This window comes from Parasteatoda tepidariorum, chromosome 10 (genome assembly GCF_043381705.1).
Source record: "Parasteatoda tepidariorum isolate YZ-2023 chromosome 10, CAS_Ptep_4.0, whole genome shotgun sequence".
Lineage (NCBI taxonomy): Eukaryota > Metazoa > Arthropoda > Arachnida > Araneae > Theridiidae > Parasteatoda > Parasteatoda tepidariorum.
In genome coordinates, this window is record NC_092213.1 from 29,539,260 (window position 1) to 29,552,169 (window position 12,910).

At 25.5% G+C, this 12,910-nt stretch overlaps 1 long non-coding RNA gene across 2 annotated transcripts in view; it reads right to left on the minus strand.

Moving 5' to 3' along the window:
• Positions 1–10,231, minus strand: part of LOC107447133 (uncharacterized) — a 67,515-nt gene extending 57,284 nt beyond the window's left edge. The window contains exon 1 of one of the 2 annotated variants that reach the window (XR_001584488.3): positions 9,956–10,231. This is a non-coding gene — a long non-coding RNA (uncharacterized lncRNA). The remainder of the gene's footprint in view (positions 1–9,955) is intronic. The other variant, XR_011637941.1, reaches the window with a different exon arrangement.
• Between the last annotated feature and the right edge of the window lie 2,679 nt (positions 10,232–12,910).

Genomic DNA, 12,910 nt, shown 5'->3' on the forward strand with positions numbered 1-12,910 from the left:
TTGATCTATTTTTGATGCACGAAGGTTCCTTATTACCCAAGCAGAGCGTCTAGATCAGACGATGCGCTAGCGTTACTTAACTCACGGACACCGCTGCCAGTAAAACCGATGTTTTGACGCTAAGACCTCCCTCTAGGAATGGAAAAAAATAAAGAAAACATTCGAATTTGTTTGTTACTAACTATTCTTGTTCCCCACATCTCAAATCAACTTTTTGAACAAAAGATATATTCGTAGGCGATATCATTTTTAAATTCTATTTTTGGGTCTTCTATTAATGAATTGAGTCTAAAGAACAGTTATTAAACTTTTCTGAGAAGTTTTTTTTTATTTTGGGAAGAGTGTGTGATTTCATAAAGGAAGTCTGTTTCAAAATCTGGAATTATTCCAGAAGTTTTCAGGAATTTGGGGAAATAAAACCTAACTTTGTTTCGCGGAAGATTAATTCGCAATGTATTTTTATCAAAAGAAAATGTTTGAAATAGGATGTAATAGTGCCATGATGAATGGAACAGGAGGAATTTCTGGATTCTGGAGCGTAAATTTAGTTTTTTGATTTATCAGGAGTCATTTGATTTTTTAAATAAAATCCTATTCAAAGCTCGATTTTTTTATTCTTCATTTTGTCTCTTTCTTTGAAAAATGAATAAATAAATAAGAGAAAACAATCCGATTTGAAAAAATATGATTAAAATTGAATGTGACAAAATGATGAATAATGAAGCCAAAATAAAGAAATAAATATAAAAAAAAAGGTTTCTTATGTATTTAAATTGCGATTTTAAAATTGTGATTCTAAAATTTTAATAAAAAATAGATAGGCGAATATATAAATTTCGAATTAAAGGCGAATGTAAAAATTAAAGTATAAATTTATCCATTCTATATAATTTAGATTTAACTAAGAAATTGAATAAACTAAAGCCCCATTCTAGAATTAACTAAGGTGTCTAATCTAGATTTATTTGAGAACCTAAATTATGCAAATAATTAATTATAGCATAAATGAAATCTATAATATTATCAAAGTGTGTTTTTTTATTTGCTAATTTCACAAAGCAAAAATTTTGATGATCTTTTTACTTTTTAAAATAAAAAACATTCTAATTTTTTGAAATTATAGTGTTACGATATCTATAAAATTCTACATAGGAAACCTTAAATGTGTGTCACGTATTTATTAAAAAACGCATTTTTAATAAAAAATAGTTTTAAAAAAAATCATATTTATCAAGCACAGAAAAATATTTATTAAATTATCGATAGTTATTTTTTTTGTATTATGTTCATATTTAAATTTATAGTATAGATGCGCAGACAAAAATTTTAGTTTAATTGTTTAAATGCAATTTGCCTTAATTAATTTCAAATTAGGTTCTCAATTAAATCTAGATTAAATACCTTAGTTAATTCTAGAATGGTGTTTCAGTTTATTCAATTTCTTAGTTAAATCTAAATTATTTAGAATGGAGAAATTAATTCTTTAAGCATTTGCCTATCTATTTTTTATTCAAATTTTGAAATAACAATAAATTTAAATATTAAAAAGAACTTTATTTATATTTTATTTTATTTATTTATTTATTCTTTGTCTTATACAGCAACTCAGCTCATCTACAAAAAAGGATGATACCGTTGATTTATTTCTTTCCCGGTGAATAAAATCTATAATTTTTGCATGGAAATTAAATTTCGCAAATTAGTTTTAACATTTTTTTAAAATTCCAGACTCAAAATCAAATATTCAAATGAGTTATGTTGTTGTAAATTTTTGGAAAATTTTTAAAAACGAACTTAACTAGTGTTTTAAAGTATATCCTCCAAATATCATAAATTATAGAAGCACAATACCTGAGAGTAATTTCTTTTCAATTTACTGAAAATTGATTGAATAAAAAAATACTTGTTTAAACGGGAAAAACTAGTTTATTAGAATCTTAAACTAAAACGGTGTCTAGTTCTTGAGCCAACTGAAATACATCTTTATCTTATGCTTGATCAAGAATCTAAGCTATGGTTAACTAAAAATTGATCTAATCCAGACAAAAGATGTCTTTTACAAGGAATTTAATCTTGAAATTTATCTTGGAATCTACAATTAATCAAAGAACTTAATATAGATTTAGCTTAAAAAAATATAGAAATATTCCTATATAGATACAACTAAGAATTTAATCTAGATTTAATAAGAAGATAAAGAGTAGATGTAAAAAAAATCTAGAATAAACTAAAAACGAATTCTGTAATTAAATAAAGCCATTAACTTTAATTTAAAATCTTGATTAATAAGTCAATTAATCAATTGAAAAACAAACTATTTTCAGAATCTAAAAATACAAAAATAAAGAGTTAATGAATAAAGAGTTAATGAAAAGAAAACAGAGAAATATATGAAGAAGAATACTGTATTTCTGAAGACAATTGGAATATTTAAGATAATATTATTAATTGGATATAACTGGACAAATTTATATATAATTAAGAACCTTGCCGAGAATTATCTGAAAACATATTCTAGAATACAATAAAGCCATTATTTTCAGTTTTAAAGACATAAAAGTTTACATTTCACTTCTTAAAACAATTGGAATATTTTAGATATGGATATAATTGAACAAGATTAAATATAACTAAAAATCTTGTCTAGAATTAGCTAAGAACATTGTCAAGAATACTATAAATCCATTGTTCTTAATATATAGAAAAGGACAGTTCACTTCTGAAAACAATAGGAATATTTTAGATATGAGTAAAACTGAACAAGTTTAGACTTAACTAAAAGTCTTGTCCAGAATTAGCTAAGAACATTGTCAAGAATACTATAAATCCATTGTTTTTAATATATAGAAAAGGACAGTTCACTTCTGAAAACAATAGGAATATTTTAGATATGAGTAAAACTGAACAAGTTTAAACTTAACTAAAAGTCTTGTCTAGAATTAGCTAAGAACATTGTCAAGAATACTATAAATCCATTGTTTTTAATATATGGAAAAGGACAGTTCACTTCTGAAAACAATAGGAATATTTTAGATATGAGTAAAACTGAACAAGTTTAGACTTAACTAAAAGTCTTGTCTAGAATTAGCTAAGAACATTGTCAAGAATACAATAAAACCATTGTTTTTAATATATAGAAAAGAACATTTCAGTTCTGAAGACAATTGGAGTATTTTAGGTATAGGTATAACTGTACAAGTGTAGACATAACTAAGAATCTTATCTAGAATCAGCTACGAAGACATTCTAGAATAAAGCCATTGTTTTTATTATATGGAAAAGGATATTTCCCTTCTGAAGACAATTGGAATATTTCAGATATGGGCATAACTGAACAAGTGTAAACATAATTAAGAATCTTGTATAGAATTAGCTAAGAACATTGTCTAGAATACAATAAAACCATTGTTTTTAAGATATAGGAAAAGACATTTCCCTTCTTAAGACAACTGGAATATTTCAGATATGAATATAACTGAACAAGATTAACTATAACTGAGAATCTTGTCTAGAATTAGCTAAGAACATTGTCTAGAATACAATGAAACCATTGTTTTTAATGTATAGAAAAGAACATTTCAGATCTGAAGACAATTGGAGTATTTTAGGTATAGGTATAACTGTGCAAGTGTAGACATAACTAAGAATCTTATCTAGAATTAGCTAAGAACACATTTTAGAATAAAGCCATTGTTTTTAATACATAGAAAAGGATATTTCACTTCTGAAGAGAATTGGAATATTTTAGATATGGGTATAACTGAACAAGTTTAGACATTACTAAGAATCTTGTCTAGAATTAGCTGAGAGCACATTCCAGAATTCAATAAAGCCATTGTTTTTAATATGTAGAAAAAGAGATTTCACATTTGAAGACAATTGGGATATTTTAAGTATGGGTATAACTGAACAAGTGTAGACATAACTAAGAATCTTGTCTAGAATTACCTAAGAACATTGTCTAGAATACAATAAAGCCATTGTTTTAAATATATAAAAAAGGACATTTCACTTCTGAAGACAATTGGAGTAATTTAGATATGGGTATAACTGTACAAGTTTAGACATAACTAAGAATCTTGTCTAGTATCAACTAAGAACATATTCTAGAAAACAATAAAGCCATTATTTCCAATTTTGAAGCACTTTCAAAGTTGATTTACAATAACAATCAAAATAATGTTCTTAATAATTGCTATAAAGCTTAACATTTCGAAACTCTTAAGAGCAATTTCTCTCTTATTTACATCAAATTAATGGATCGACAAATAAAACACTTAATCAATTGATGAAAAACGCTTCTTCTTTCAAGATTCAGAATGTAAGTATGAAAAAAGACAGTCCACTTCTGAAGACAAATAGGATACACTTTCCTCTTATGTTTGATGCTTGATCATGGATCTTTCAGAAAATGCATTTAACATTCCATTTCGGGCCATCTCCCTATAATTGCAGACTGGATAGTTTTTTTTTCTCTATAAAGCTGGCCTTCGTAATTTGAGCACTCTTAATAAATTAGATAAGATTCAAAGAATCTTTTACTCTGTCTCGGGGATTTGATTTCCGAATACACCATTTCAGTTTCTTTTCAAGTGTTATTAATTGCCCGTTTGGTAGCCACAAATCTTTTTTTGCGCAATGCGATGCCATTGATCTCGACAGAAAAAAGATTTACACGAATGTTTGAAGTTCGAAAGTCTGCAAAAGCTCTTTTTTCGAACAACATTTCTCGGAGAGTTCGAAATTTTTACTTACTGATGCCAACGAATTTGAGTGCTAAATTTTACTTACTTACTTAATTATTTACTAATTTTACTTACTTCTATTTACTTACTAAAATTTACTAATACTAGTTAGTATTACTAAATCAATGATTTAACAATATTTTAAATGGCAATTTGATTTAGATTGTCAAGTAGCTTTAGTATGAAATTTTTATTATTATTTTATCTCTGTAATAATAAGAGAAACGGAAATAAACTACAAACTCACTTATTATCTAATTCATATTCAATTACAAATCCATGCTAGTAATAACTAAAAGCATAATTTAGATATAGCTATGAGTCTAATCTAAAATAATTAAATAAAAACATAATGTAAATTTAATTAAGAATCTGATCTAGAACAAACTATGAATCTCATTCGGATTAACTAAGCTCCAAAAATGTATTTAGATAAGAACCTAATTCAGTATTAACTAAGAAGCTAATTCAGTATTAACTAAGAACCATATTCAGTATTAACTAAGAACCTGATTCAGTATTAACTGAGAACCTAATTCAGTATTAACTAAGAACCATATTCAGTATTAACTAAGAGCCTTATTCAGTATTAACTAAGAACCATATTCAGTATTAACTAAGAACCTAATTCAGTATTAGCTAAGAACCATATTCAGTATTAACTAGGAGCCTGATTCAGTATTAGCTGAAAACCTAATTCAGTATTAACTAAGAACCTATCAACTAAGATCATTTATAATAATAAAATAAAGAGTTTTTCCGTGTGTCTGTATCTCTGAAGCCAAAACCGTATTTTGCGTCTTGAAATTTGGACAACGGGGTAAAGGGGTAATTTTTACCCCCGCTCAAGAATTTCAATTATATCGCTCGGATGAGATATCTAAATGAAATTTTCTAATTGGTTTTGAGCTAGCGCCATTGATATATATGAAACTACATATGATTCTGTTTTTTTAAATACTTTGAAGATAGCATAAGTGATGTTTGTTCGCGCATAACTCTCATTAATCAATCCTTTATTGCATTTTCTTAGATATTTAATTATTTTTATACGTTATGTCAGATAAACTAAATGATCAACATGAGTGTAGTATATAGTTCGTTTAAGTAACACGTAAAAATTTATCATGATAAAATAAAAATTTATCATCTAACTTGTTCAGTGAAACAAGTATATAATGACAAGCAGAATTTCAAAAATTTTAAATTCGGGAACTTTGTACGAAGGTATCGAAAAACGCACAAAATAGCAAAAAAACATACATTTTCAAATTTTCATAAAAATTAAATGACTAAACATTCAAAATAAAATTTAATTCTTAAAAGTGTTTTTTTTTTTTACAAATATACTATTATAAATATAATATTGAAACATATTTAATGTAAAGTAAAAGAAAGCAATTTCCCACAATTATAAAAAAAATCTTCATCAAATCTTTCTTCCAGGAAAGTTTTACATGGTACTTATCGGTTATAAGAATCAACAGATCTTGCTTGGCTAAGGGAACAACACCGAATTTTAGTTTAAGATATAGGCTACCCATAATATAATATCAAAAACTACAATATCGTGATCATTAATGATAACAATACATATCGAATGTAAAAATATAGCAATCACTATTGACAACTATTTTTATCCAATACGATAATATAGAAATCAATATCGATTACGTATGAAGAAGATTCACGTATGGAAAAATAATACAGATTAGTCAAATTCGAAAAATATCAAGATGAATTGTTAAATATCAATGTTTTTCACAAAATACAAAGATGCTAAAATTGGCCTCTATTAGTTAATGGATCAATATTCAAGTTGGCGTAAACTTGGTAAAGCAGTCGCCAACACATTGTTCCTTTTGCTGGTAAGTATCTTGAATTTACTGTAAAAGAATACGAATGCTGAAGACACAGAACAGAAATACAAAGAAAATAATCATGAAAACCAGTACAGCTTTACTGTTAAAAGATATTATGATTATGAGTGATGTTTATGAAATATGTTGATAATTTTCTACCATAGAAACATTTTTAATCGGCATAGAAATAAAATAAATTCGATCAGCAGATAGTTTAAACAATGTGAATTATGAAAAATTATATTTTACGAATAATTATATTTTGTATAAATTAACAGAAGATGCTCAAATTTGTTTACAAGCATTAAAAACGCTCACATCAGTTTATGCAATAAATTAATATGAAATGTAAGAAACTTCTGATTATAAAGTCCAATCTATATGAGAGTAAATCGCAATATAAAATTTTTTCATTACAAATTATGTACACATACAGTAAATAAATGCAATAAGAGCATTCATTTATTTGTTTAGAATATGCATAATTTGTGATCTGTTATACATATTCTAAACACGTATAAGCATCATATATTATACACACATTCTTTTATTTGTAAATATATGCATAGTTTGTAATGCATAAATATTTTGCATCACAAATTATACACACATAGAGTAAATAAATTCAAAAAGGCATTTGTGCACAAAATGTTTAAATGCCATAAAACAATACGAATGAAAGTTGATTTTAACACATATTTTAAGACAACCACTGAAATAATGAGACTGTTTAAAAAATAAATTTCTATTTTTCTCTAAATAAAAAGCTTTATGATAATATTTTTGAAATATTCATTTATTAAAAATGAATTTATTGTTTTATGTAAATATTTTCCAATTATTTTCTCAATTCAGTTGATAAAAATGTTCAGTTCGGCTAATTCATACTGATTTTAAGCATTTAAATACAAATAATTTGAAAAAAAAACATTTATTTGCAGAAATTTAAAAGTCTTAATATAAATATTCATCGATTATATATTTGATGTAAATTTCCTTTTTAAATTTTGTACGAGGATGATTTTATGAGGTTACATCACTGTTACCGAGGTTACATCACTGTTATTTTTTTAATTACATTATATTTTGTCCAAAAATGATAATTCAGATATATTGAATTCAACAATAACTAAAACTTGTTAACAGAATTAATTATTAGATAGTTTCCTATCGTATGGAAATTAAAAGTTTTTTTATAAATCCACAAAAGCTGTATAAACTTAAATTATGTTGACTTAAAAATGTAAGACTTGATTTATTTAAGGAAAGAATTACATAATTCGTATCTCGTAAAGTTTCGGGTCTGCAGGGCATATTTAGTATACTCGCATATTTAACATATTCTAAACAAATGAATAAAATTTAAATAATCACGATTTAATGAATAAAATCCCTTATTCAAAATCATATTTTAACCAAACCTTTTTTTATTTTCAATATTTTAACCAAAATAAGAATCAGTTTTCGTTTAAATAACTATTACCAAAAGTTTTAATTTTATAGGAAAAAAGGAACTTATTCTTTAACTAGACATTCATATTAAACTATATATTAAACTTATATATATTAATATATTGAACTTATTCTTAACAAACTATAAAATAGGCGTTTTTGATACTTTTAAGTAATCATAAAATATTATGGAACGTAATAATATACAAAAAATATACTTTAAAAGTGTAGGTAATATATAAAGAGCATAGTTAATGTAATACGCACAAAAAAAATAGATCCGTGTTAATCTTTATTGAAATTTAAAGGTTAATTTGTTTTTAATTTTTAAAATTCAATAGCTGTCGGACATTTCGATAGCATTAATGAATTTTAACTCTCGGAAAATCAATACATATATTATTTAAGAATCGAATATGATGTACTTGCATAAATATGTACATTTTAATCTGAAACAGGTATTATAATGCGAATAAAGAAAAGATAAATGATAACTTTTCATGTAATTTGAAGGTTAACACATTTTTTATTTTTATTTCTCTATAAAGAAAAGACATTTTGATAAAATAATTGTATTTTAAACCTTGCACTCTAAGAAAAAAGTATGGTCGAAACTACCAGAATTAAGTATAATTCAGATTCTGGTTCTGTGGGAACATCAAAAGGCTTGGTAATTTTCACCGAAGTGCTTATGATTTTGTTAAAAATTAACTATAAAACATGGTTTTATAATATATGACGAAATTAGTAAAATGAGTACAAATTAAACCGAAAAGCTCTGCAGTTTTTACCGAAGTGCTTTAATTATGATTTTGTCAGAAATTAACAATAAAGCATGGTTTTATAATATGTAATAAAACTAGGAAAATGTGCGAATATTAAACCGAAAAGCTGTGTACTTTTTACCGAAGTGCTTTGATTATGATTTTGGTAAAAATTAACAATAAAATATGGTTTTATAATATGTGATGAAATTAGGAAAACGTGTAAAAATAAAACCGACAAGCAAGCTGTAATTTTAACCAAGATAAATTTAAAGCTGTAATTTTACCAGAAGCGCTTTGAAAATGATTTTGGTGAAATTTGCCATAAATCATGATTTTATATGTAATAACATATAGTAAATATGGTAAAAGTTGGTAATTTTATAATATCTTAGAGCCCGGCATAAAAACCATTTATTCGATTGAGTTTATTTTTCAGTTTTGTATTTTTTACAAAATGTGTAGTAATATTTGGAACTATAATTTCGAAATCCAAAATCTCCAGTCCAAAATCTAAACTGTTTTCATATAGACGAAAAAGTTACGACATAAATAATTAAATGCCGTATGTATATTTTTGTTAATCATAAATGTCATTACTATAAAGTATGGTATTTTTACCAAAATCTTTTCCTTCGGGCAAAAATTATTCAATATTATTTAAAAAAGGAATATGCAGTGTGTGAATAAATGTATATATAATAATAAAAAACATATAAGTTAATACAAATAAAGAACAAATAAATATTAGCCATTATAGTAATTTAAAATTTCGGTCGTTTGCTACTTTTAAGGTTCCCTTAAATTCAGACGAAAAAAAATTTAAAAAAACGAAATTATAATAGAAACTTTAAGTAAAACATTCCAACTATTTTTTTGTTCCCAAATTTTACGAGTCGATAATATTTATTCACAAAATTTGAAAAAAAAAATAAGAAAATGTCATACAAATGGTAAGAAAATGGTCAATAAAAGTAGGAATTATATAAATGGTAATGAATCTTAAAGAAGAATTTTTCTTTAGTCGAATAAATTCTGATTTTTAGGTAGTTTATTGCGCCCTCTCTGTTTCAGTGTGTCAAAACTGTAACAAACATTCGAATGTGACAAAGAAACAAAAACAATTACTTACATTTTATCTTTTCTATATTCATGTATATAACAGTTTAATGTACATAACATTGTAACATAAAGAAGTATCCTATCTCTCTCTCATATCATCGGGAGTTACACATTAGGAATAAGGCGGAAAGGCAGGCGAGAATCCGGCGACTCGGGCCAGCTAACCCCCGCATTTTTCCATCGCCCACGAATTTTGCGTGTCGCCCTCCCCCTACTACTACTGCTGTGCACTCGACCCTCTACGCTAGACATTTTTTTTCTTTCTTTTTTTCATTCTCGCACGTCGTAGTGACACTTTGAATTCATTCATCGGTTGCGAAAACACTAAATATATCAACGTTCTTCCAAGCATAGCGAAAACAGGCAATTTTTATGTCGTCGTATAAAGAATAGGTAAAGGTTATTCCTTATCGTAACTCAAAGGTTAACTCGTTTTTCACTTTTTATAATTCCACAAAGGAAAAACTTTTAGTTAGAATTTATGTTTTTGGAAACTTTACAATAATCAAAAAATATTATTTAAGAATAGAATATGTTGTACGTTTAAAAACCTTGCACAAATAGATAATTAATAAATAGAATAGGTATTATAATGCGAACAAAGAATAGGTAATAAATAAATAGAATAGGTATTATAATGCGAACAAAGAATAGGTAAAGACTATTTTATCCGCAGCTATTTTAAAACGAGTTAACCTTTGATTTAAGATAAATATTAGATAAAAGTTATTTTTTACAGTAGCTCAAAGTTTAACTCATTTTTTACTTTTATTATTCCACAGAGAGAAAACTTTTAGTTAGAATCTATGCTTTTGGAAAATTTACTATGATAAAAAAATATTATTTAAGAATATAATATGTTGTATGTTTAAAAACCTTGCCCAAATAGATAATTAATAAATAGAACAGGTAATAAACAGAGTAGGTAATAAATAAATATAATAGGTATTATAATGCGAACAAAGAATAGGTAAAGACTATTTTACCCGCAGCTATTTTAAAACGAGTTAACTTTTGAGTTACGATGAATATTAGATAAAAGTTATTTTTTTTACAGTAGCTCAAAGTTTAACTCGTTTTTCACTCTTATTATTCCACAGAGAGAAAACTTTTATTTAGAATCTATGTTTTTGGAAGCTTTACAATAATCGAAAAATATTATTTAAGAATAGAATATGTTGTACGTTTAAAAACCTTGCACAAATAGATAATTAATAAAAGGAATAGGTAAGGACTATTTTACTCGCAGCTATTTAAAAACGAGTTAGCCTTTGAGTTACGATAAATATTAGATAAAAGCTATTTTTTACAGTAGTCCAAAGTTTAACTCGTTTTTCACTTTTATTATTCCACAGAGGGAAAACTTTCAGTTGGAATCTATGTTTTTGGAAACTTTACAATAATAAAAAAATATTATTTAAGAATAGAAAATGTTGTACGCATAAAAACATGTACAAATAGAAAATTAATAAAAGAGTAGGTAATAAATAGAATAGGTATTATTATGCGAACAAAGAATAGGTAAAGACTATTTTACCCGCAGCTATTTTAAAACCAGTTACCCTTTGAGTTACGATAAATATTAGATAAAAGTAATTTTTTACAGTAGCTCAAAGTTTAACTCGTTTTTCACTTTTATTATTCCATGGAGGGGAAACCTTTTAGTTAGAATCTATGTGTTTGGAAACTTTACAATAGTCAAAAAATATTATTTAAGAATAGAATATGTTGTACGCATAAGAACATGCACAAATTGAAAATTAATAAATAGAGTAGGTAATAAATAGAATAGGTATTATTATGCGAACAAAGAATAGGTAAAGACTATTTCACACGAGTTTACTTTAAAACGAGTTTACCTTTTAGTTACGATAAAGATTAGGTAAAGGCTATTTTTTAGAGTAACTCAAAGGATAACATCGAAAGACTTTTCGATTGAATCTGTTTTTTTCCCCTCTTTCATGGAAAATGTACAATAATTAAAAAATATTAAAATATAGAATATGTTATATGTGTAAAAGTATGTAATTATCGTTAATAAATAGAATTAGGAATAAATGAATAGAATAGGTAATATAATACGAATAAAGAATATGCAAAGGTTACTTTTTATTGTAAGTCAAAGGTTAACTCGTTTGTCACTTTAATATTCCGCATAGAAAAGACTTTTTAATAGAATCTATGCTTTTGGAAACTTTATAGCAATCAAGGAGCATTATTTAAGAATAGAATATATTGCACATGTCAAAACATATACAAATCGAATAAATAGTAAATAAGTAGATAAGGCAGTAAATGACTAGAATAAGGCAATATATTAAGAATATAGAATAGGCAAAGGCTATTTCTTATTATAATTTAAATATCAACAAGTTTTTTACTTTTAAAAATCTACATATAATAGACTTTTCATTAAAATCTGTGTTATGTAAAGCATCGCAATGATCACAGAGTATTATTTAAGAATCTATTGTAAATATAGAAATATATACAAAAAATAAATAAATAGAAAAAAGAAATATAATGCAAATAAAGAATAGTTGAATATTAATCTTTATTGAACTCTAAGATTTAACTCATTTTTTACTTTTATTATTGTTCCATATAGAAAAAACGTTCTCATACAATGGATTTTTAGTAACTTCACATTGCCGAAAAACATTATTTAAAAATACAATATTTGTACATGAATAAACATGTATGCATAGTAAGGAAATAAATAAGTAAAATAGGTAATATAATACAAAAAAAGTTAAATAATAAGTAAAGGTTATTCCTTATCATGCCTTAAAGGCTGACTAGTTTTTGATCACTTTTACAATTCCATAAAAAAAGACTTTTATTAAAATTTACATTTTTAGACCCTCACAATGATAAAAAATATTATTTAAGAACTTGTGGTAATTGTCGAAATACGTATAAATAAAATAGGCACTAAATAAATTAAATAACTAAATCAATACGA